This window comes from Megascapheus bottae, chromosome 20 (assembly GCF_031878675.1).
Source record: "Megascapheus bottae isolate mThoBot1 chromosome 20, mThoBot2.hap1, whole genome shotgun sequence".
Lineage (NCBI taxonomy): Eukaryota > Metazoa > Chordata > Mammalia > Rodentia > Geomyidae > Megascapheus > Megascapheus bottae.
Window position 1 is genome coordinate 19,412,176 of NC_143528.1, and position 21,344 is coordinate 19,433,519.

At 37.7% G+C, this 21,344-nt stretch overlaps 1 protein-coding gene and 1 pseudogene across 1 annotated transcript in view; one reads left to right on the forward strand and one right to left on the reverse strand.

The window, feature by feature from the left end:
• The window catches only part of Sorbs2 (sorbin and SH3 domain containing 2), a 293,671-nt gene that overhangs the window by 39,613 nt on the left and 232,714 nt on the right, over positions 1–21,344 (forward strand). The window lies entirely within an intron of this gene.
• Positions 14,495–15,764, reverse strand: LOC150049252 (high mobility group protein B1 pseudogene; annotated as a pseudogene).

The following is a 21,344-nucleotide window of genomic DNA, read 5'->3' on the forward strand; positions in this document are numbered from 1 at the left end:
AAATGGAAAGGCTAAGTATGTAAGCAGGTATGTAAGAGGGGAAAGGAATTTGGACGGGTGTGTACTGACCACACACTTGACCTCAGATATCATGCCTATGGACCTCAAATATCCAGCCAAAATGAGCAAGAGATAAACTTAGGAAGTCATAATGTCAGGAATAGGAGAACCTCCTACCGCCTAATTGAGTTACTGTCAGGGTTTTTCAGCTTTCTATTAGTTGCCTCTGAACTTTCCAGAAATCCTAAAGAATCAAAGTTTGTGGGGGGATTTTTGCTTTGATTTGCTTTATTATTATTATTATTATTATTATTATTATTAAGGTTAGGTATTTTGGAATTCAGGATTCAGAGATAAAAATTATTTCCTGTTCCCCCTAAAATAATGTCATTAGAAAAATATAAATCTATATTGCATTCTTTTCAGTTCTTCTAGTTACATGTCTTTTAGTTTGCTCGTAGTAATAAGATGGCTGTTTGAAAAAAAAAAAGATGGCTATTTGTCCCTTGTGAATGGCGCTCCAGGCAGGTAATGTGCTGAGAATCTTCTGTGAGTTTAATTTTCTCAACACTCCATGAAATCAGTGCTAATGTTATTCACAAAGGAGGAAGAAGCAGTCTTGTAAAGACAAGGCACCTTGCAAAGAAACCACAGCCAGGCTTCACCCCAGCAATTGTGATTTAAGAAAAGGAGCTATTCATTCCTTTGTCACAGCGTTAACACCACAGCTGGGAATATTGAAACCTATGCAAAACGAATATTAGTGGAGATCATGCAGCAGTTTGAGAAAAATGCAGATCACCCTGGGAACTGAACAATCATATTCTATTTAATAGGAAATACTATTTCTAAAATCTTACTTTTCTTAAAATAAATGTTGTCAGTCCTGGGGCTTGAACTCAGAGCCTGGGTACTGTCCTTGGGCTTTCTCATGGTTACTGCTCTACCACTTGAGCCACATCCTCACTTCCAGCTTTTTCTGTGCATGGGGTATCAAGGAATCAAACCTAGAGCTTCATGCATGCTAGGTGAGCACTCTACCACTAGGCCATGCTCCCAGCCCCCACTATCCCTATCTTTTAACCTTTTCTTCATCCAGTGGTCCCCAGGGCAACACTGCCATCTCGCAGGACTAGTCAAGAAGGAACCATTCAAAGAATTTATGTAATAAAAGTACCTTAGTTAATAAAATTAAAATTTAAAAATGCCCTGACATGAAAAAGGCAATAAATGTGACCACTAATTTAGTAAGTCATTTATGATGGAATGTCACAAGTAGAATGTTTCCTTTTTAACCTAAGCCTCGTTTTTTCATTTTTATGGTAATGTATAGAGGGGTTAAAGTTATAAACCTCAGCCTTCTTGAACATTGTCTTTTCACAGCCTTAGGACTCCGTGCCTACTAATAGTAGATTTTATATTATTCATCTGGCTAAACTGCAGAATATGTAAATAGAAGGTTTTAAATGGTCTTTTTGCAAACTACTCACACGACAATTCTGAGTGATAATTCCACAACAGCTTTTTGAAATAGCACATCTTTCCTATGCTGTCTATATTTTTAATAAAGGGCAGCTACTTCACATTTTGTAAATCTGAGGATCTAAAGTTAACAGAAAGGGTTCAATCAAAATTTTAACCACAAAACCTTTATTTCAAATAACTTGGTTACATGAATTTTATTTATTTACTTAATTACTCTTAATTCGTGTTTCAAGAGATTTTCAACTCGACATTTTGTGTCATCTGTGGAAACAATGCATGTTGATCCCTGTCACCCCTTTCATCATTCTCCTACATTTTTCCCAACCCCTCCCAACCCCCCACTTTCTCTACTATAGAAATTTTCTTGCCAATTAAACTTTCATCTTAGTATCTGGTTTGATTCCATTCTATCTGTGCTAAGAATTAGCAATAAAGACATCTACAGTTTTCCATGCTAAGGAAGTTGCAATTCAATGTTTGAAACCCCAATAATTAGTTCAGCGTTTACCTTCATGAGAATAATTTAGCATATGAAGACAGCATAATGAAGCCCATTAAACACTGTTTGAAACAGTAGGGAGTAGGGGAAGGAATGGTAATAGAATAGAATAAAGAAAAGAATCCTCAATCTACATTTGGATACATGTACAGAATTATCACAGTGAAATCCCCTATCATTACTAATGTATGCTCATGCAAAAATAAAATAGAAATAGAGGGTAATTTAGCAAATACAAGTATAATTCTTGCATGCTAATCAAAGACATTATAATCCATTGTTAAAAACTTTGTAAACAAAACTCTACAGACGTGAGTCTTGGGGGAATTGGTGTATGATAATATCTAAACATCTCCTTGACATTTTTAAAACACTTTCATCATTTTTTATTTTATTAAAAAGTTTTCTTTACAACAAAATGGAAAGGGCAAGGAGGAAACTTGAGTTTTGTAATCATAGTTCACGCAGTGCGTGCATTCTTAAAAATGGAGATGAATCAGATCAAATCATATTTAATCAAAGTCAGTATCATTTTGGATTAATTAAAAAAATTCTGAGGGAAGTGTCACTGTGGCTCAAGTGGTAGACTGGTAGCGTTGAGCTGAGTAGCTCAGGTACAGTGCCCAGGCCCAGAGTTCATGCCCCACAACTAACCAAAAAAAAATAAATAAATCTAAAGTCAATAATCTCAGAAAATAATTGAGGAACCTAATTTACTTATTTACCATATGCAATTGAGATTGCAAAGGTTGAAAACTGAAGCCAGATTTTCCCGGACAATGTCAGATGCTCGTGAAGGATGTCTTGGACAACATGTGAAAGGGTATCAATGTATGTGAATTAATGCACCTTCTATCTGGCAAATATCATGTAACCCTTCTATTAATTACAATAAAAAATATATGAAAAATAAAAGATGTCTTGGACAACTTGGTAACTGTACTCCTCTTTGGACTGCCCTTTGTTTCTGGATGGAATTGCTGGGTTGGATTGTCTGCTTCAAAATATCTGGGGGGAACATATAATATTTTTTACATACTTATAAGGTACAATGTGTTCATTTGTATGTTGAATGTTTATGTACTCACTTTAAAGGAATTATCTAAATGTAAGGGTCTCTCCATGTGCGTACACACACACACACACACACACACACACACACACACACACACACACCATATACCTTTATACATGCACACAGAGTGTCACAGAATTTTTTTTTTGGCAATTTCTGCTTTCTAACTTAACTAGTCACACATTTTGCAAGTGGAAAAACAGTAGCCCTGTACTTTTAAAAAATGTTTTTAATTGTTGGGGTAATGTATAGAGGAGTTACAGTTACATTCACCAGATAAGAGTCTCATGGACTTTCTTGCCTGAGTTGACAAGATCTCAGTCTCCTGAGAAGCTAGGATTTCAAGTGTGAGCCACCAGTACCTGCCAGTCTAAGTACTTTTCATATTTATACCACTTCCTATTTTCTTACAAGTCTTCTATACTGTACAGCATAGTAACCATTTATTGGATGCTATGGAGCAAATGAACAAATTCATAAGATTGTGAAGCTGGTGCAAAATCTTCTAGATGAAATACTTGTTGGGCTCTAACTTAAATGTTAACTAAACAGTATGTATTATATATTTTGCAGAAACTCAAATATACTTACTGAAAAAGAATTTATTAAGGAGATCTCTTTACATCATTTTTCCAGCTCCAATTATCAATCACTTGACTCAGTAAGACAATCTCAACTCTGAGAATGCCTGAGAGTGTCATTAGTTTAATTGATTACTAACTGACTCTAAATTGAACTTCCGTGTTTCACCCAATGAAATAAAATGAAAATGAAATAAAATTCACCCAATGAATTTCTACTATGAAAAAATATATTCATATTATGAACATACCTCTCTATATATTAGATATGTAAACGATTAAATACAGTGAAGGAAAAAGAAGATAGAACAGGTCCTGATAAAACCCATTCTTCCTTGCCAGAAAACCATACTTCATAATCATTGGGCAAACATTTACTTCCTGCCTGCTTAGTCATTTTCTGTGCATCTCCAGTGATCTCACCTAGACTAGAGTGACTGCTTCTTACCTCTGATAACTGTATGAGCATCCTGGATCACTTGTGTGGAGCTGCACCATGTTTTTTCTGCATCAGGTCTCTCTGCTTCCTGTCTACCCTGTTCAGAGCAGGCTCCGCAATGTGTTTAGGCCCTTTAAATTGTAAGAACATCTTTTTGCTTGATGTATAGGCTTAAAAAACAATCCAGTCATGAGACTGAACCGAAGTGTGGTATTGGGAGGTCCCCTTAAACATCCTTTTATGCAAGAGTAGATACGAATGTTGCCATAAAATATATCACACACAGCAATAAAAACTGCACATTTACTGGATCTCAACTCGCCTTGGCCTCTATAGTGAAGCCATTCAGTAATAGTTGCTTTGATTTTTTTCTGAGGATTTGGATATAATGCCACGCTGAACTGATTCCTTTTCCACATTATTCCTCCTACATCTTCAATCTTTTCCTGGAGACAATGACAGAGAGACAGCAGGCAGATCAATGTAGCCCCAAAGTAGTTCAAGTTTTGTCTCTCTAATCATTATCTTGGACTTGCTCTCCCATGCATTTATTGCCTAATCTCAATCAATACATCAGGAATTATTGCTGATGTTTCCATTTTTCCCACTCAGTCTCTTATCATCCAGTCAGACATTGAGTATGGTTGATTTAACTTTTAAAGCTTCCATTTCGTTCTTCCCTTTCTATCCCTACGTGTGGACACAGTCTTGATTTATGCCTTACTTAACTTTGACCTAATACTGCAATATGCTCCCTTTTGCATTTCCTTATAATATCTATCACCACACTTTTCATGTTTCTTCTGTTAATTGCTAGAGTGGCCTATTTCAAAAATAAATTTTAAATCCTTTAATGGTTTAGACTAAGAAGGACCTTTGGATGGCACCGAGTAGAAGTATTATCAAAACCTTGCCCCATCAGATTCTCTTAGTTTTCAAGTAGGAATCAAATGTTAATAGGAAATCTCTAAGGCAAGGCCCAAGGTTTATTTCTATGTCCAAAGGCAATAGCCATATAGCCAAATTATCATAGTCACCTTGCCTAAATAGAATATTCACCCTACCGTGGAGTTATCACATTTTTTAGCTTTTGGGCTCTTTCATGGGTGTTGAACAACACCCATGTGCTTTCAGTGACGATACTTCCTCAAGCACTCATGAAGTAGGATGTGGAACCTAACTTTCTCAGTCTTCTACATCATTGTGGTTACAACAAAGTCTAGCCTTTCCAGTGGTTCAATAGTACTTACTAGCCACTGGTGTGGTAAATCTGTCTTCAAGTGAGAGCCATATTTACAAAGGAGGACAAGTGTCATGCCATTTGTTAGAAAGGCTAAGTGCAATGTATCAACATAGTGTTCTCAATGTCCAGTAAAGCCATCCTCACCTAAGAACTTTTTCTTCCTGCAGTATGTTTGGAAGATATGGCTTTTTGCCAGTGGACACATATTGTAAGCATAGTGTCAGTCATTAAGCTGTAGCACAGTTGTTTAGAAAAAGAACAGCGAATTGAAACAAAAATTGAAGTATTTCCATAAATCAAAAATTAGTTGCAGTCATGGCAGCACATAGTGATAATCCCAGCACTCAGGAGGCAGAGATAGGAGGATCCCAAGTTCAAGTTCAGTCTGGGACATAAAAAGCAAGAATTTAATTCAAATAAAACAAAACTGAAAAGGAAATTTGTTATCTGTTTCAAGATAATTTTTAGATAGCAAAGTCAATAGCATATGCTTATAATCCTAGAGACAGAGAAGCCTGAGAGCTGAGGATCAGGATTCAAAGCCAATCTAGGCAGGAAAGTCCCCGAGTCACTAAAGAAGAAAAGCTGGAGGTGGAGCTATGGCTCAAGAAGTAGAGCGGGAACCTTGAACCAAAATGCTCAAGGACAGAGCCCTAAATTTAAACCCTAAGACTGGCACACACACACAAAATAGACTATTATTATATATATTATCTGCAGCTTTAATACATCAAATATTATCCTACAAGTTTAATTGTACTTGAATTTCCAAAAGAAACTAGTTTTACCTTATCAATATATTAAGGTTCTAGTTAAACTCAGTATAAAGAGTTTCTCAAATATTTCTTCTTTTCAGATATTCTCCCCTTTCCTGAATTGCCTTTTTCTCCTTGTGATTGTTTGAGAGGGTATAAAGACCTGCTTCTCTACCTTTACCTCTACCTTTTATATTGAAAATTAGCTTTTGATTTGAGTGTCCCTGATTAAATGAAACATCATATGGGCATTTCCTTTTCTCTGATGTTTCAGACCCTACTGAGGTCAGGCCTATCAAGGTCAGCTTGCTCTTGCTGGGACCAAAGCTTCCAGGTAGAATCCTTGCTCAGTGGGGGGATTTGAACACAATCAGTATTCACCAGAGCTTTTATGGTTTTAAGGACCATTACTATATTAACCTTTCTCTCAGTGCAACAGCCTGTTTATTCTTGACATCTGCTGAATATGCTAATCACAGACAAAGGTGTCTAAATCTTTTCTCTGACTTTGTAGCTAATGCAGGACTCATTGATGCATAAAATTACCCATTTTCTTTCAGATCATTTCCTTAAGTGTGGATCCGTTGGAATCTATTATTTTCTACCTGTTTTCCAGAACATTTCCCATAAATATTCCATGGAATCCATTGGAATATTTAATTAGTTTACTCATCTTATTAAATGAGATCATTTGAATTAATCCTTCAATTTTTCTTTTGGCTGATGATTCTTCACAGATGAATCTCTATTCATGAGATGTTTAAACCTCATCATTCTGACATAGTCCCTGTAATTAATCCTTGTGGACTATTATTCTTGTTAATAATAATTCAAAAGAAATTCCCTGCTGTGAATTTGTGATCAAAGTTTCAATAATATTTTTGAAAGAAAAAAAGATGAGTCAAAATTATTTGACAATTGTGTTTATTTCTTAGTAAAGCTCGTTTGCCCACATTTAGTTGTTCATGTTACAGCGGGCTGATGTCAGTATGATTCAAATATGTCACTGTGAAGGCAGTTTGCAGGGAAGGACCTTTTGTTCTAAAGCTCACTGTCTGGGCCATTTCCACTGAGTCCTGGTCAGGGGACAGCCAGGTACCAGGATCAGATTATTGAAGTTCTTTGCTAATGTGGTGCTACTGCCATGGAATACAAAGTACCACTCTGCGGCCATGGTCACTGGCACTTGGAGAATGAATGTCTATGGTAAATGCTTTAGCTTACTCACATTGACAATCCTAGACTGGGCGGAGATGACGTTGTAAGTGTAGCTGCATTTGACTTTCTTAGATTCTCCATTTAAACAGTTCAGTAAAGAAGGATATCATATGAAATGGAATTGATCAGATTTAAGCCTCATGCTTAGAAGATGCTAAACTACCAAGAATGCCCCTTGCACTTTGACCTTGAGTAATTGGCTGTCTTGACTTTATGACATGGACGTTTCCTCTCTCATTCACATGAGCTTGGTTTAGGATAGAAGAGTTTGACCACCGGTGAGCTGATTGCTCTAATTAATTCATTCTTCCTTATATCTTGCACAATTACAATAAACATGAAACTAATAAGTCACATTTTATAATGTCTCAAGTGAAGGTATCAGAGCAAAGTTATGTGATCAAATGAAGGGATTCTTTACAGACTCTATGGTAGTAGATGGCAGTATGGAACTGGAGATCAGAAGACTTGAGTGGGTCAGGTTCTGTCCTCAGTTCAACCACGAGATCATTTCCTTTCCTGCTTCTTCGTTAGACAAATACTAGATAGGCATAACATGGTGTCCAGCCCCCCCTTCATTTTCTGACAGTCTGTGATTTTCAAGTCACAGTGATGCTGTAGCAATGGGGTGCCATGTCTGGAATAACTGTGTGTTTTGTTCTGTTAATGGGGAGCTGGGCAGCAGTTCTATTTGGCATCATCTGAGCTATGTCAGCACAATGGAGTTGATTGGCTGGGCCTCTAAAGCAGACCCCCCCCCAGAGAGATTGATTCTGACAGGGAAACAATTAAAGGGGGAAATTGGTGCCTTGTGAGGTAAGACATCTGTGTGCTTGTGACATCAATGGTCAAGTCTTCAACATAACATGTGCTTTAATTGGTATGGACAGAAATGCTCTAGGTTAAGGCATTCTCAAATGGAGATTTTGTCTGTGGACCTGAAAATGTATGCAGAATTTTTCAAATCTATTTTGGGTTGTGAACACTTCCAATAACAAAAAAGAAATGACTGCCTCTTCATGTTTCTTTCCTTCTGGAGCCAAGTAATTTGTCAGAAAATTAGTCAAGCTCTAATTTTAATGTTACGCAAAATACACTGGGGGCCTGAATCATTTGGCAATATTTCCTCCCACTTTTCTCAAACACCTTCTGCCAGCATATTTTTCTGTGTTTCATCTTTTTGCTCTGTTCTTTTTCATATCTCCTCCTTGAATATGTCCCTGTACTGCTTTTAGTCTTTTTAAGTAGGCACAATTTTATGATTCTACCATTGCATATTTTTATTATGTCCATAAATCTGATTGTCAAAGGGCTTAGGTCTCAGTATCACAGAGAATAATGAAGTTTCCATCAAGACATAAGCCCTTTTGGTGGATGTGTTTCAACAATAAAAATCCTTTCTTGTCACCTCAGCCTTAATGTGGCTGTGGATGCTGTCTGTACTTGCTTCTGCTCAAGTTTGCCAACATGAAGAACCATCTCAAAACTTCTGATCTGAGGAAACAGGGCTTCTCTCTTTGTTTTCTCACAAGGTACATAGCAATCCTGTGCCTTTCTGTATTCTGTGTCTGCTTACCTTAATACCCACTCCACATCTGCATCCTTAGCAAATTCAGACTGTCACATCGTTATCTAGTAACAAGATAGAATGTATAGGCCAGACAAAAACTTATTATGTCTTTTTTTTCATTCTTTTTGGGGAGAATCCTATAATTTTCCTTTTAATCTATACAAAGTCCTTCTCTGAAATTGTGGTAACATACAAATAGTATAAAATTCATCATCCTGAGAATTTTTTTTCTTTTTGTGTGCTGGTTCCAGAGTTTGAACTCAGGGCCTGAGCTCTGTCCCTGAGCTTTTTCTCTCAAGGCTAGCACTGTACCACTTTAGACAAAGACTCCTTCAGACACTTTTTAGTGCTTAATTGGAGATAAAAGTCTCACAAGCTATCCTGCTCAGGTTTTTTCAAACCTCATTCCTCAGATCTCAGCTTTCTGAGTAGCTAGGATTAGAAATGTGAGCCACCAGGGCCCAACCCTGAGCCTTTTTAAGTGTAGTGCAGTTTTCAAGTCCAGCGTTCTACCCCTTGACACAGCTCCACTTCCACTTTACTGGTGGTTAACTGGAAATGAGTCTCATGGAGTTTTATGCCCAAGCTAGCTTTAAAATGTGATCCTTAGACCTCAGTCTCCTGAGTAGCTAGTATTGCAGGCATGAACCACCAGTACCCAGCTCAATACCAATTCTTATAACCCCTAAAAGAGCTGGTATTTGGGTGCAGAGCTTAAAAGGCTATGTATGCACCTGTAGGAAGAGATGGGGAAATTGAGGAGAACCCACATGACCAAGATGTGAAGGCAGAAAAGCATTCTCCTCATTAAGGCATAATGGCAGTGTAGTATGCAACACAAGAAATTCAAGCTTTACACTAGTAATGCAGAGGGGACAGGTCAATCGGTACCTACTGTGTCCAAGCTTCTATGCTAAATCATCTAAAGTTAGCTAATGCAATAATCTGCAGTCATGCTAGTGTTTTCAGGTTGAGGCAAACTAAATCTCCCAGCGGTCAGAAGAGGGTGCTGACTTTCTGTGTTACATTTTCTGTGATGGAGCTGGTGACTGGCTATTCTGATTTGGGTAAACAATGGAAGCTGTGGAGGCCACACTGTGTGAAACTGAGTCTTAAGGCACTGAAAGAATTTAGACACAAAGAAATACAGAAGGAAATTCCAGAACAGTGTGTGAGCAATTCTGAGAAGCCAGAAAAAAAAGGCAATAAAATGTACTTCTGAAGTAAAGAAGCTGTATTCATTTCCTATATGAACTGCAACAAACTGTCTTAAAGTGATAGACACTTATTCTCATTTTGGAGACTAGAAGTCCAAACTCAAAGTGGCAGTAGGGTCAGTCACACTCCTTATGGAGGCTGTAGAGAAATCTGTCCCTTGCTTCTTCCAGCTTTTGTAGATGCTAGCATTCCTTGGCGTGTGGCTACATCACTCCAGTCTCTGCCTCCTTCCATCTTCATATCATCTCTTTATGTATCTGTCTTTAATCTCTCTCTGTCTACATTTTATAGGGATAAATGTGATTGTTCTGAGGGCCCAACTAGTTAATCCAGAATCACTATATTCAGCAAAGAATTTTTTTTCTAAATAAGATAAACACTCATCAGGGATTAGTACCTCATCCTATCTTTGGGCACAATTGTCAACACAAATATTGAATGTGTATAAAAATGGGCTGAGAACACAGAGTAAATTGACTCAATAAGGCAGTATATTATATGTCATCAGCAAATCTAAAGTGTCATATAGTTTATGCTTATTTAAATAAAGATAAACATGCCTAGTAACTGTTTTTATCCAATAATTTATGAATATTTTTGAGAAACATTACAGAGATAGAATTGAATAATTTATTATTAAGAAAGCCAGCAACTCCATTTTTAATTCCAATATATGCTGTTAATTATAACAAATAAAAACAATTGAAGAATAGTTTTCTATAGTAGGAGAAAGATGCCATCTCCTAAGATTTCCAGAATTTTCTAGGTTTGGGCTTTCCATATTGGCACACTGAGTACTTTGTTTAACTTTAGTTACGGCAGCCCATTTTGCTGAAATAGCAAAACTAACATATTTTCCATTCCCTCTGAAAATATTTGAACATACCATAAAATACACAGTCCATAACCTGCATCTTACATGGCACCCATTTACAGTGTCAAAGTTAAATAATCAAGAACATAGTTTGGAATATCCCATAAGTTTTTATTTCTCTTTCTGGAGCTACATTGTGGTTTGTAATCAAGCAGCAGTTTTTCTACCCACCAATCAATCCAATCTTTGTAACAGTTACACAACTGTGTAAAAGAAGGAAGTCTTATTTCTTCAAACACTGTATTTTTTCCTGCTTCAATATTTCATGACTCGACAGGATCCCTTCTCTTTTAGCTAGCCACCAATATTTTCTCTCTCATCACTTGTACTGTGTGGCTATAGGTGGTTCTATCTACGTGCTCACCCAACAACCAGCTCTGTTCCATGGACACATAGAGCCATTTTTTACTTCCATTTCCTTTATGTTTGAATATGTCTTCTGTTTCCCACCAGATGACTTTTGTTTATGGAATGTCCAATGCTCGGCCCTCAAAGCAGCCCATTCGATCATTATACCAGCTGGAAAGTTTTTCCCCAACTGAAATCCATTCCTAACCATTTGATCTAAGGGACAAACTGAAAAATATGCAACCATCTTTACGATACAGCTTTGTTAAATACTTGGAGAAGAATGTAATATCCCTTCTTGCCTTGGTGAGTTTATAACCCACATCCTTCTCATCAAGCTGTATATTTATTTCTTAAGTCCCAGTCCACAACACTGAAATCTGCTCTCATTACAGATGTGCTGACTCTCTTTCAAGAGCTGCTTCCCCACGCTGAATCCAGGCTCCCAGATGTATCCTCCTGAGCAGAGTGCATCCGAGCCAGATGAGGCCACACCACACTAGTTGCTGACTTCTCTTTAACAAGCCTAAGGTGCCCACCATTCTCTAATACACTCATCACAACTCCTTTCAAAACACTCTCTAGGTCATTGAAAATTGTTTAGACATAATTAAGGAGCAAGTCATGAAACACAGTCAATTTACGGTATCCCTTCTTTGTCCTTGGACTGTCTCTGCTTACCTGCAACATTATATTTCCTTGAAAATACTCATATTTGCCAACTTGTCATATGGAATAATAAGCAAGGACCAAAGCAGCATGCAAGGGAGGAAACATTTAATGCTGCGATTTTTCTCAGCACCATTAAATGGGAATGATAACTAAGATTAATACTATTATCAAATAGAAAGGTTATTTTTATAATCAAGCGTTGGTTACTTTATGGATACTTGTATGACTAAGTCTCAATTCTTTTAATTTTTTCTGGGAAGATATTGTTGAAAACTGTCATGGCAATGGAGTGGGCATGTGTGAAGCACGATTTGGCATTCAGCATGCTACCTTTTTTCTCTCCAAAGAGATGCCAAGGATACTCTAGAAGAATCCTCAATTGAGAGCCAAGTGTTCAAGGCCATTTCTACATTTTTATGTATTTTGTTCTTTCCTAAAAGTTTTGAAGAGCATAAGGAGAGATTTTAAAAATAACTCGCTACTCTTTTTACATTTGAGTTGATAGATGGTCATGTAGATAAGAGCTTTAAGAGGACCTTGAAGAATAAGCCGTGAATTGGTTTTGAATTATCATCCACAGTGGAGGAGAGCCGTTGTTCGCAAACAGCACCCTTGGGTAGGGAGACAGTCTCCGTTAAGATTCACCTTGTACTACAGTATCTGTCCTAGATACTTTTATACTGTGTTAGGTCCCAGTAAACCTGGGGAAGATGTGGAAGAGCTGGTGGATTGATTTGATTTATCAATGAACTTACTGAGACCACTGCTGATCCTGACCTTTTCTTTAAGAATATCAGCAATGCGACTGTAACTTTAACTATGGGAAACTATAGCAACTATAGGAAGTAACAACAGGAAATATATAGCCATTTCTCTCCAGGACTCAAAGTGTGCTAGGCAGCTTTCCACCTCTATAAGGAACACCTGAAAAAACCAATTGATGAAGAGACAGGGTGCATTTTGATTCACCATGTTGGTGGTATTGACCCAGCATCAATTTGGTCATCTTACTTGAGCCTAGAGAGTGGGGTACCAAGGTGGGAACATGTGGAGAAGCAGAGCTGTTTGCTTCATGACCCGGAAACAAAAGGAGACGGGATCAGGTCCTATGATGTCAATAAGTTTCCTCAGTGGCCCAAACATCTTCCATTAGGCCCCACTTCTTAAAGGGTCTAGCACCTGGTAGGGGATCAAGGTTGCAACTTGGGACTTTGGGTCCTTAAAATGATTTTAATATAATAGTGTTGAGCAATGTATAAGAGCAATTATAAACATAGAATTGGGTGAGCACAGACTTTCCTTAAAGATTTTATATATGAGCAAAGATTATAAAACTGATTTCTGAATCTGATTTCAGTAGAATTCTGGATTTGATCTCGGTCAAGCTCCTTTTCCTCAGTCAAGTTTCAATATGTAGTTGGACGTATAATTGAATCTGTCAAATGTATAGGCAGCTTGCAGCACAATCCTAAGAAATTTCTTGTGGAAAAACAGTCTTTTGGCAATTAAAGGGGAAAGGCAGGACTTACTGCCAGATGCTACAGAGAAAAGGGAAGGAAAAATAGAAGCAGATATCATGAAGAGTATATTCTCTAATCACAGCACTATGAGTACACATAAGGTGAGAGACCTATGTAGCCCTCATGAATTCAGTCTGAATTCAAGAACAGTTTAAAAATAAGGTTATTGGAGCACAGAGAATGATGGATTCCATAATGGGAGAGAGGAGTACCTGGCTGTTCAAGTCTTGTTCTAAGTGGATTGTTCCAGGAATGTATAAAGAGACCAATTCATGTTCAATAAGATGTGTTATTTATTCTTTTAACCAATATCTATTAAGTGTCTTCCCTATAGCAGATATTGGCACACTGGTAAAAAGAAAGGTATGTGATGCTTTCCAACCTTTGATTTACCATTATGGCTGTGACTTTTCTTTTTGCCAGTCCTGGGCTTGAGCTTAGGGCCTGAGCACTCTGTTCTTGGACTTTCTCAAGGCTAGAGCTCTTCTATTGAGCTTCAGCACCACTTCCGGTTTTTTTTTCTTTTCTTTTTTTCTTAATAAAAAATGTATTTACTTAGAAGCATTCAGAATGTCAACAAAATAGCTGCCACTTTTTTTTTTGCAATTACAGAGTGGTAATCAGTTAACAGAACAATTATTTTGTATATTTGTATATTATTTTGCGTCAGACAACTGAAGATGAAAAAAACTACCGTCCCATGTATAACTAATTTGTGCTGTGCACCAACAAGAACCTGCTTTAAATTTCCATGCCAATTTACAACCCCCATACTGTACCAGGCAAGGTCAGTGGCTATTGAAAAGACCACCAGGACAGGGCTATCTAAAGACACATTCAGTAGTGTGTTAACTATACAAAAAAAGAGACTGTACAGTTTAAAAACAAATCTTACACAGCCTTACATTTCAATTTTTTTCTTTAAAAGGAGTGAGTTGTGTACGGGGGGGGGGTTAAATGCTTTATAGACAAGAAAAAAAACTGAGCTAGAACCAACTTATTCATCATCATCCTCTTCTTCCTCATCCTCTTTATCTTCCTCTTCCTCCTCTTCCTTCTTTTTCTTGCTCTTCGGCCTTCACAACCCCCTTTTTTGCTGCATCAGGCTTTCCTTTAGCTCGGTAGGCAGCAATATCCTTTTCGTATTTTTCCTTCAGCTCAGCAGCCTTCTTCTCCTCAGGCTGCTCGTGCTCTGCAGCCGTGTTGTTCCACGTCTCTCCCAGGTTTTTTGCAACATCACCAATAGACAGGCCAGGATGCTCCTGTTTGATTTTAGGGCGATATTCAGAACAGAACAAGAAGAAGGCTGAAGGAGGCCTTTTGGGTGCCTGGGGATCCTTGAACTTCTTTTTTGCTTCCCCTTTAGGAGGGATGTAGCTTTCATTTCTCTTTCATAATGAGCCTTGTCCGCCGTGGCCATGTCTTCAAATTTCCCTTTCTCTTTAGCAGACCGAGTCTTCCACCTCTCTGAGCACTTCTTGGAAAACTCTGAAAATCAACTGAAGCATCCGGGTGCTGCTTCTTGTGCTCCTCCCGGCAAGTTTGCACAAAGAATGCATCTGATGACATTTTGCCTCTTGGCTTCTTAGGATCTTCTTTGCTCATGTTTAGTTTTTTCTTCCGCGAGGCACAGAGTCGCTCGGTGCCTGTCTGGCTGTCACTTGCCCCTGCGCTGTCTCTATGGAGCTCAATGTACTGCAATGGCTCCCGGCTTTTTTCTATGTATGTGGTACCGAGGAATCGAACCTGTGTCTTTGAATGATAATCCTGAGAAAGAGATCACATCTATGTGTATTAGTAGCAAGACCTTCACTACTCCCACAGTCTGCTATGCAACGTTTGGAGCACCTGTGCTGAAATGTCATTTCTTAGTGGCAGCACCGAGCCAGGAAGACCCTTCAGAACCAAGAGGAAACCATTGCCAGCAGGTACTTAGGGGTGTTGTGTCATTATTCAGAGATTCTTCAGAATTTTTGTCTCCACTTAGTTATCTCTTTTCTTTTCTTTTCTCTTGTGCTACTCCTGGGGCTTGAACTCACAGCCTCACTCTTTTGCTCAAGGCTGGAGTTCTACCACTTGAGACATATCTCCATTTCTGGCTCTTTGCTGGTTAATTAGAAATAGGAATCTTCCTGATTTCTCTTTCCAAGCTGGGTTAAAACCAGCATCTTAAGATCTCAGCATCCTGCTCATGTATGATTACTTCTTAAAAGCTCCATCTCTTAACACTATCACATTGTCATTCCTTTGCAACCGGAGGGACACATTCAGACCATACAACAATGGAATATACCATCTATAGTGGTTTTGTTGATCCAGAAGACTTATATTCAATAGAAATGCCTGTGTACTCATGCTTATTGCAGCACAATTCACAATAGGGAACTCATGGAATCAACTTAGGTGCCATTCACAAAGAATGGATAAACAAAGATAAGCACTATGTTTTTTTCTTACATAGTGAATCTAGATTTAATTTAAAAGAAGAAACAGTAAAGGCCTTGAATGCAGGAGAGGAACTACAAGGAGGTAAAAAACCTAACAGGAAGGAAAGGAGGCAAGATAATATGATGGAGGATAAAAGATAAACAAAATTAAAAGTAGAAACTAAAATAGAGGGAATGAATATGATCAAAATTCATTATATATCCATTGGAATGTATAATAATGAAACTTATTTGTGCCATGTAATATATGTTTAGAAGTATACACTAGACATATTCTGATAACTACATTAACTTCCTATTGGGGAAAGCATTTGATTCCCTAACATGCACCAAGGGTCTAGTAATTTCATTGTGCATCTGGAATGGAGCTTAAGAAACAAGTCACTTAGGCACTCAGAAAATTTAAATGAATGAAGAAGTCTTTCTCCTCAGTTAGTTAGAACATATTGATGGAAACTAGCTTTAAAAAAAAAAAAAGAACTACAATGTATTCCTTCCCAACTAATTCCAGCTCCTGGTCAAAGTAGATTCTTAAAGCTTCTCCAGAAGGCTTGATTCCAGACCCAGTTGGAACCCTCATGATTCAAAACCATTTTGAAATTCAGTATAGGTAGTACCTGAGAGAGTAAGGCAGGTGTCTTAGGGTTTGTCCTAAGCTTTCAGTGCATCACTTGTCTTTGCTGGGCAGGGCTTCCTGATGCTGCCAGCAGTTTGGGCTCATTAGAGACAGAGTCATTGTGATCAGAGTTCGAATGAGATCAGAGACAAACAGCTTGAAATCCAGTACTAAAGAGTGCTTGTGGCTTCTAATTATTATCTTTGTTGGGATGAAGAGTTTGGAAGCTCAACCTGGTTTATAAACCGGGGAGAAACAGGATCCAGAGTGAAGGGTATTCTGTGAGACTTCTTGTAGCAGTCTTGTATTTTGTGACTGTGGGTATCTTTCATCTCCTGAAGATTTCACATACCTTGCATTGATGTACATTTATAGAAACTGGAAAACTATGGATACTATGGAATGACAATTCTATTTTCTTCATTTCAAAGATAAAAGCAGAAGTTCAGAACATGCACTAGTCCAACTAATTTAAATTGAAATGTTTGGTAAACATAAATTATTGTAGTGGTGGTTGCTGCAATGTATCCATATCTAATCTACAATGTAGTTGATCAAATGTCTTACTCTCTCAGTAAACAACTAAGGCTTTTTTAAAACAACTTTTTGTTCCCCAGAGGCTTCAAAACACAAAAGGATCAATGTCCTCTATGATTTTCTTTGTTTAAAGAAAATGTTATCAAAGTAACTGACACATTTAAATGATTCATCTAAGAAATCGATTCTCTTGAAACTTAAAAAAATTCATTCCTTTTGCACATGGGAAATTTGCTAAATCTGTGGAATCTAAAACAAAAATGAAACCCAATGATTTCCTTTTTATATATTTTTATTGTAATTAATAGAAGGGTTACATTATAGTCACCAGATAAAAGGTGCATTACTTCAAAAACATTAATACCCTTTCTCATGTCTTGGTCCCCATTTCCCTCCTCCCCACCCCAGCCCCTCATCTTGATTTCCCCCCTTCCCTGTCCTATTTCAAATAACAAAATAAGCATATATACAATATATCAGATAACAAGGTGAAATACTGTAACAATATGAGATAACCAAGCGACAGCAAAAGTGATGAAAGATAACATAGTACATTAAGGACAACAATCACTCATTATATGGCTTATGTTTCTATATCCTAGAGATCCTTTCATTTAGCCTCATACTATATAGCCTTATATATCTAGGTTTTTTTCTATTGTAAATCTCTGCTAGGAGAGCCCAAGGTTTCTACTGATTATGAAAATGAGGGAAACCATTGAGCCTATGTTCCTTTGAGTCTGGCTTACTTCACTTAATATGATTTTTTTCTAAGTCTTTCCAGTTCCTTACAAATGGGGGGATGTTGTTCTTTCTGACAGCAGCATAGAATTCCATTATGTATAAATACCACATCTTGTTGATCCACTCATCAACTGAGGGGCATCTGGGTTAGTTCCATATCTTTGCTATGGTAAATAGTGCTGCAATGAACATCATTGTGCTAGTGGATTTAGTCTGTCCTTGTTTCTGGATGATTGGGTAAATGCCAAGTAACAGAATTGCTGGGTCATAGGGGAGTTCTATGTTTAGTTTTTTGAGGAACTGCTATACTACTTTTCATAGTGGTTGAACGAGTTTGCACTCCCACCAACAGTGTAGTAGTGATCGCTCCTGGCCACATCCCCTCCAGCATCTGTTGGTATTAGATTTCTTGATCATGGCCATTCTAACTGGAGTGAGGTAGAATTTTACAGTTGTTTTGGTCTGCATTTCTTTTATGGCCAGAGATGTGGAGCATTTCGTCATGTGTCCATAGGCCATTCTTATTTCTTCTTCAGAGAAGACTGACTCTCTTTAAGTCTTTGGCCCATCTTTTAATGGGATGGTTGTTTCTTTGGAGATTAGTTTGGGACTGATTGAATTTTTTGAGCTGTTGATATATTTTAGATATGAGGCCTTTGTCTGTTGTATGGTTAGTGAAGACCTTCTCCCACTCTCTAGGCTTTCCAGTTAATTTGCTAGCTATGTCCTTTGCTATACAGAAGCTCTGCAGTTTAATGCAGTCCCACTTATCCAAATTTTCTCTGATTTGTTGTGTTTCTGGAGACCCAATGATTTTTATGAAGCTCATTAGTCCATCCATGTAGCTTTGTTCTTTACCTGTTAACTTTGACCACCACTCTAGGTTGTTTCCTTCTGCATGGAGAAATCTATCACCATCAGTAATGGCAACATACTCATATTAAAAACTACCTTTCCAAAAATCATATTAAGTACAATAAGCGAGACCCAAAGGAAGAAAGGCTCAATGGCTTCCCTCATTTGTAATTATTAGTACACATCTAAGACTCTCCTAACAGAGGATTACAACAGCGCAAAACCTAGATACATAAGGCCACATAGGATGAGGGTAAATGAAAAGATCTCCAAGATATAGTAACAAGAGCTTTATCTTGTATGATTGTTGTTCTTAATGTACTATGTTATTTCTCTTCTCTTTTGTTGCCTTTTGGTTAATCTCATATTGTTACAGTATCTGAGTTTATTACCTGGCATATTGTATATATGTTTATTTGAAATAGGAAAGGGAATGGGGGAAAACAAGATGATTGGGAGGGGGTGGAGGAAGGGAAATGGAAACAAAAATATGAGAAGGGGTATCAATGTGTGAGAAGTAATGCACTTACTAACTGGCAAATATAACTGTAACCCCTCTATACATTACAATAAAAAATGACCTTTCCAGGTGTGCATTAAACTCAATGAAATGCTAGCATAGTCAACAAACATTGGCATATGCCTTGTAACTCTTCCTGATTTTGGTTTATTTTTGTCTAGAATGTGAATGTGAGAGCTGATGTGGAAACAGCTACCTTGTTAATGAGTAGGTAGTAAAAATGGCAAACCACCAGGATAGAAACCTGGGACAGTGATAATTCAATGAGCCCTTCACAGAAGACTAGATTTACCTACTGACTATTTTCAGTAGAGAAAAATAAACCTTCAACTTAGCAGGCTTCCAGTATTCAGATTTCTCCTATCAATTGAACGAGCTTTTTTTTTTAATATCTTTGTTACCAGGCACCTGTGGCTCATGCCCGTAATCCTAGCAACTCAGGAGGCTGAGATACGAGGAATGAGGTTTAAAGCTAGTCTTGAGCGGAAGAGCTCAGGGACTGCACTTAGACCTAGAGTTCAAGGCCCTCTACTAACCAAAAAGTCTTTATTGTTACTGTAAAAGTGATGTAAAAAGGTGTTACAGTTACATAAGTCAGGTAATGAGTGTATTTCTTGATGAACAATATCGTCACTTCACTCTCCTATATTTTCCCCTCTATCCCTGCCAAACTATACTATATTGTAGAATTTCAACACAGTGTTTTGTGAGAATCACTGCTGCATTTGTTCTCCCTTGTCCCACAATTTCGTGCCCCCATTACCTTCACAAAGACATAAATGAAAAATGGATAAAGGAATGAATAAAAGGAAAAGAAAACCAAAATATCAACAAGGGAAAAAAAATTTCTTGTCTCCATTAACTGGAGTTCATTTTGATAAATATTATCTTATATGATCAGATGCTCATATCTATTGCACCTTTGTGATCCTCTCCTAAGGATATCCCCTCTAGTCTCACTCTGTGTGAATGCCTAGAGACCTGTATCATTTATTATGTACCATGATATTTTTTTCAATTTTATCATTCACTGTGTTAACTTGCAGATTTTTAGGCACATTCTAGTTACCACATGAGGTTTTTTTTACTAGAAAAATTGGCACTGTGCAGTTTTTCAGCCATCCAGAAAGATTAGGAAAACATTTTCTTTTTTTTTTAATTTTTTTTATTGTAATTAGTAAAAGGGTTACATGATATTTGCCAGATAGAAGGTGCATTAATTCACATACATTGATACCCTTTCACATGTCTTGGTACCCGTATCCCCCCCCACACCCCCCACCCGTCTTGGTTTTCCCCCCTTCCCTATCAAATTTCAAATATCCAAATACAAATAAATTCAATAAATCAGATAACAAAGTGAGATACTATACCAATATGAGATAACCAAGGGACAGCAAAGGAGATGAGAGACAACATAGTACATTAAGGACAACAATCATTCATTATATGGCTTTTGTTTCACTATCCTGGAAGTCCTTTCAATTAGCTTCACATTATATGTCCTTATGTATCAAGATTTTGCTCTATTGCAAATCTCTGCTAGTAGAGCCCAAGGTTTCTACTGATTATGACAAATGAGGGAAACCATTGAGCCTAAGTTACTTTGAGTCTGGCTTACTTCACTTAATATGATTTTTTCTAAGTCTTTCCATTTCCTAACAAATGGGGCGATGTCATTCTTTCTGACAGCAGCATAGAATTCCATTGTGTACAAATACCACAACTTGTTGATCCACTCATATCTTTGCTATGGTGAATAGTGCTGCAATGAACATGGTTGTGCTAGTGGGTTTAGTATGTCCTTGTTTCTGGGTGGTTGGGTATATGCCAAGTAGTGGAATTGCTGGGTCATAGGGGAGTTGTATGTTTAGCCTTTTGAGGCACTGCCACACTGCTTTCCATAGTGGTTGAACGAGTTTGCACTCCCACCAACAGTGTAGTAGTGATCCCTCCTGGCCACATCCCCTCCAGCATCTGTTGTCATTCGTTTTCCTGATCCTGGCCATTCTAGCTGGAGTGAGGTGGAATCTTAGAGTTGTTTTGATTTGCATTTCTTTTATGACCAGAGATGTTGAGCATTTCTTCATGTGTTTATAGGCCATTTTTGTTTCTTCTTCAGAGAAGA